Below are 5,502 nucleotides of genomic sequence, written 5' to 3' on the forward strand. Positions count from 1 at the left end.
CTTGAGTGAGTGTCTGCCCTCCGGGGGTCTTTCAGGTGCAGTAACAGGGGAAAGTGATACATGCTGTGGAAAAAGTAAAGACAAAAACAAACAAGTTGATTGGGAGGAATGTGAAGGTTCTGGTTTGTTTAATTAAGTCTCACTTGTAAACAACTTTGGTTTAAACCATAATGGCTTTTGGCTGGAGATAAGCTCAGGTCATGTATCATATCGTTTTCATGCAGTTTCCTAGATGACGCTCAACTTCTGACTCTCCTGATGTTGAATTGACTAGAGGCATCAAATACTGCCAACTTGATGTATATCAATGGAATGATACTTAGTGGCCAAGTGCTAGGGCTACTAGCAAACAAGATGTCAAAGGGAATTGAACAACAGAAGAGAAAGGCAACAGTTTGAGGCGGTCCCCACCAACAGTATGATATTAGAAGTTCACTGGGAGCCGGGCGTGGTGGAGCACGCCTTTAATCCTAGCACTCGGGAGGCAGAGGCAGGCGGATTTCTGAGCTCGAGGCCAGCCTGGTCTACAAAGTGAGTTCCTGGACAGCCAGGGCTATACAGAGAAACCCTGTCTTGAAAAACCAAAAAAAAAAAAAAAAAAAGAAGTTCACTGGGGCCCCTCATATGACCTATAGGCCTTGATGCCTGGATGGTTGAAAAAGAGAAACGTGGCTTACCCAGACTGTATCCCAGAAGTCTTTGCTTTTCCATATACGATTAATCATGGAAACGACAGAGGCAGTTCTCATAACAGAACTTCATTTGGTTTTCATCTCAAAGTTACTTATAGATGTGTTTAAGGAACAGAACGGCTTTTGCCCTAAACAGAAGAATTCCTCTTATTTTCCAGACCTTTCTATTCATCTATCCCATTAGCCAGCAAGCTCTGTGAGATCAATGATGGCCTGTCTTCTCTTTTCTGCTGTGTCACCCAATCGAAAACAAAGCTTAAGAGAAGTAAATGTACAGAACTCAGAACCTTTAACCACATGGGTCTGCTTTGTCTATCTGTGCATCTTGGAGAACTCCTGGGATCTGCAAGACTACCAATAAGATGCCTTTTTCCAGGGAAATGAGACATCTGGAAGAATGTGCTCAGCTAGTTTTTTTTTTTTTCCCCTTTTAAATGCGACATTGGCAGCCAGCTTTCATGTGTCAGATTCCTTTGTATATGAACACTAGTTCCCTTTGGTGCGCTAGGTGCTTGCATCCTGATCTAATCTCCTTGGAATCAAATTTCACACTTACATTGCAGAAACTGTCATGGGTTCAAACAGGATCCACCATCTCAGGGGGTTATGCTATGCAATGTCTTTAAATTGCTGGATTTGAAAAACTGGCACCTTGGCTCTCTCCTCCAAGAACTGTGGCTTCATTATACACTGATTTGCATGCATAATGCTAAGAAAGGAGGGGGGATGTTTCATGGGTAGGATCAAGAATCCCTCTTTTGTACACCATCAAAAATGATTCTTATTTGTGTGTTTCACTTTCCATTTGGTTTCTTCAGATCAAAGAGACTCAAAGAAAGGATCAAAGGAAGAATGCAAACATGAACAAGTGTGTTTGTTTCAGCATTTCCCTGACCTCTTCTGGTGACAGTTTATTGTCAAGGAGGGAAGAAAAATCAGGCTTGAGACCTAGTCTGTCATTGTTCTATGTAGGACATTTGACAACACGTTAATGTTATTCAGTAACTGTTTCTTCAGGAATAATAAACATTGTAGGTGATATTAAAGGAGCAGGAGGCTCTAGTCCCAGTTGGACTAGATGTAGTTACCTACATCTGGAACCTAAGTTACATATGTTAGCAGATAATCAGATCCACAGAACTTCCCAATCAGTGAAGTTATTTAAGCAGAAGCTCGGAGTTGAAAGAAAGAACCTGTTTACAGAGATAGAATGCAATTGGAGAAGCAATCCAATATCAGCATCAGGCTTTCACACACTGGAGTGCATACATGCATATGCATCTGCTTGCATATGTTTGCTTGTGTACACACACACACACACACACAAAACACATGTGTGTGCACACACTGGGCTACAAACAAAAATAATACTAATATTAATTAAAGGCATCTGTTCATATGCAGATCCTCATGAGCAATGTCATTTCATTCTTTGTACTATGCTGGTGAGGAAGTTTATAAGATGTTTCCTAACTTTTGTTGCTTGTTTCTGATTTTCTAAACACCTTGAACTAAACCCCAGGTATTACAGATTCAAGGAAGTTCTCCAACGTTCCCCACTGAGCAACTAGACTATTTAACCCCTGTCATGCCTTTTCCCTATAATTTGAAATTCTTTACCCTGCGATTTTCTTGCAGAATAGATTCCTATTCTCTGAAGCCTTGGGCTGATTGATCTCTAAGGGACAGGAGCCTTAAAGGGACTAAGGAAGGCAAATTTCAAGAATAGAAGTTATCTTAACAATAATGAGTCTTAGCCAGGCGTGGTGGCACACGCCTTGAATCCCAGCACTTGGGAGGCAGAGGCAGGAGGATTTCTGAGTTCGAGGTCAGCCTAGTCTACACAGTGAGTTCCAGGAAAGCCAAGGCTATACAGAGAAACCCTGTCTCAAAAACAATAATGAGGATTTTTTTTTTTTTTTTTTTTTTTTGGTTTCTCAAGACAGGGTTTCTCTGTGTAGTCCTGACCGTCCTGGAACTCACTTTGTAAACCATGCTGGCCTCGAACTCAGAAATCCTCCTGCCTCTGCCTCCTAAGTGCTGGGATTAAAGGCGTGCACCACCACCGCCCGGCTTACAATAATGAGTCTTAATTATTAAGAATCTAAATTCACATGGGGCATACTGCCTATTACAGTTCAGAATGTCCAATAAGCTAATTTGTAACCCTGAACAAATGGATTAGTAGATTTTTAGTTTCTCTCTAAAGAATAGAAATCAATGTAATATTATTTTGATTATTACATGAGGTAAACTGAGAATAATTCTCTGGTATATAATCTCATAATCATTAAGGAACAAATCTGGAGTGGGGGTCAATCTGGTTGTGATATCATGAACTTCATGGACCATCAGGCTCAATCTGGCTGATCTGGCTGACAACAGAGATGTTCCCATTCCTCCCACACTGTTCCACATGAATCTCTCCTGATGCTGTGCACTCGGTGGAAAAGGACTACATTCCTCAAACAGAGGAGGACCTTCTCAAAATCATTAAGGGCCATGAGTATTGTGTCATGGCTTAATCTCCAAAGAAGCTCTCAAGGAATACATCTGTAAGATACCTAGTATACTGTAGTCAGGAACAGTATTGATAGCTCCTATTTTAATGATTCATATTCTGTTTTGTATTTTGAAATGGTATATATCTCAGAAATTATGGAGAAAATAGCTGGTTTTGTTTTTGAGAAGGAATTTTTATTCTTATCAAGTTAGAAGTATCTGTAAAAAGAAAGAAGCTAGGATGAGCTTCAGAAATGTATTTTTCTATGTATACATTAAAATTTTTTATTTAAGAATATTTTTATTTCCTATCCTATATTACAAAATGTCATTGTTTTTTATTTGATAGATTCTGGCTTTGTAGTTCATCTTTCAGTTTAACCATGGGTTTAGTCAATAAGATTCTGTTATATAAATATTCAATAAACTTCAGTCTCATAAGCCTTTTATTAGAGCATATTATCATTTTATTGTAGACAAGAAAATAGGCCACCTAGATTCCATCTCATGAAAGGGTGTGCTCCAGTTGGCAACAGGTATCCTAGCTGAAAACCACCCAAGGATAGACCCACCCTGCTGGGTGGCCCTGTGTGTAATGACTAACCAAGGCAGAAGCCCCAGGGCTCTTTTGGCTCCACTATGGAACAACTCATGTGGGATGTAACATTGTTAATCCTGTATCCCTGTTCAGCTTCTCCATCTACCTAATCCTTCTCTCATCTCTCCTTTCTCATCCATGCTCTCAGATCCCAAATATTTCACAAACCAATGGGTTACTAAATACTCTGAGATTGGGCAAGGCTTCACTCTGTAGACTCAAGTAAGTAGAGTTGAGTGGAAAAGGTTGCTTTTAGAGATAGAAAAGTCCTTCAAAACAGGAAGAAATAAAAGGAAGCAAAATGGCATTTTCAAACATAGAACATGGAAAGGTAGAGTAATGATAATAGAGGAAAGGACTAGTGGGTCATCATAGGTTACTCCAGTTTATCTTGGATGTAAAAAGATAAAGGCAAAGAGAATTCATTATGATATCAATTAAAATTGTTCTATTTGGCAAAGTTCTCTGTTGGCTGTCTCCTGATTGTTTAAACTGTCAAATAACAAATTTTCTTTCAGTTTGGAAATAATAAATTTTAGCCTGGGCAATTATATTTTGAATTTTGGTCTACTTTTATTGTTTTTGTGGTTTTGATACTCAATGCAAGACACTAATTCAAAACAATGACCTTCTGTGACATCTATGTGTCACCAGGCTGTGACAGAGTATGTGGGAATCTAAGGAAATGTATGAAATCTTATATTCAAGAAACTATTTAGGAAGACAATACACATGTAAGCATCTAATCTCATCCATGCATGCAGATATAGTCATCAAATAACTAAACAAGAATGTAAAATTTAAGTGACAAAATTTTATCCAATATAATTACATGGCAAATATAAGAGAAATGTGCACAGAAAATTAACACTAGATCAGGCAAATTTGAGGAAACAAGATGAGCTTCTGGGGACTATGAAGACTGTATGGAAATGTATGTATAGTCTCACATGTAATTTTTTTCTTCTTTTTTTAAAATTTTAATCTTTAATCTTTTTTTTACAGTCCAGACTTTATCCCCCTCCCAGTCCACCCTCCAACTCTTCCATATCCCACACCTCCTCCACCAACCCCTTTCTCCAAGAGGATAGCCCCACCACTCATCCAGACCTCCCCACACCCTGGGGCCACAAGTGCCTTGAAAGTTAGGTGAATCTTCTCTATGTTCTCTGTTGTACATGTGTTGGGGGCTTCATATCAACTTGTGTATGCTGCCTGCTTGGTGGCTTAGTGTCTGAGAAATATTGGAGGTCCAGGTTAGTTGAGACTGCTGGTCTTCCTATAGGGTTACCCTCCTCCTCAATTTCTCCCAGCTTTTACCTAATTCAACCAAAGAGGTCACCAGCTTCTGTCCATTGGTTGGGTGCAAATATCAGTATCTGACTCTTTCAGTTGCTTAATGGGCCTTTCAGAGGGCAGTCATGATAGGTATCTGTTTGTAAGCACACCATAGCATCAGTAATAGTAACAGGCAATGGGGCCTCTTCTTGAGCTGTATCCCAGTTTGAGCTGGTCACTGGACTTCCTTTTCCTCAGTCTCTTCTCCATTTTTGTTCCTACAGTTCTTTCAGACAGGAACAATTATGGGTCAGAGTTTTTGACTGTGGGATTGCAACTCCATCTCTCCACTTGATACCCTGCCTTTCTACTGGAGGTGGATGCTATAAGTTCCCTCTCCCCACTGTAAGGCATCTAAAGCCCCTCCCTTTG

This window comes from Mus caroli, chromosome 11 (assembly GCF_900094665.2).
Source record: "Mus caroli chromosome 11, CAROLI_EIJ_v1.1, whole genome shotgun sequence".
NCBI lineage: Eukaryota > Metazoa > Chordata > Mammalia > Rodentia > Muridae > Mus > Mus caroli.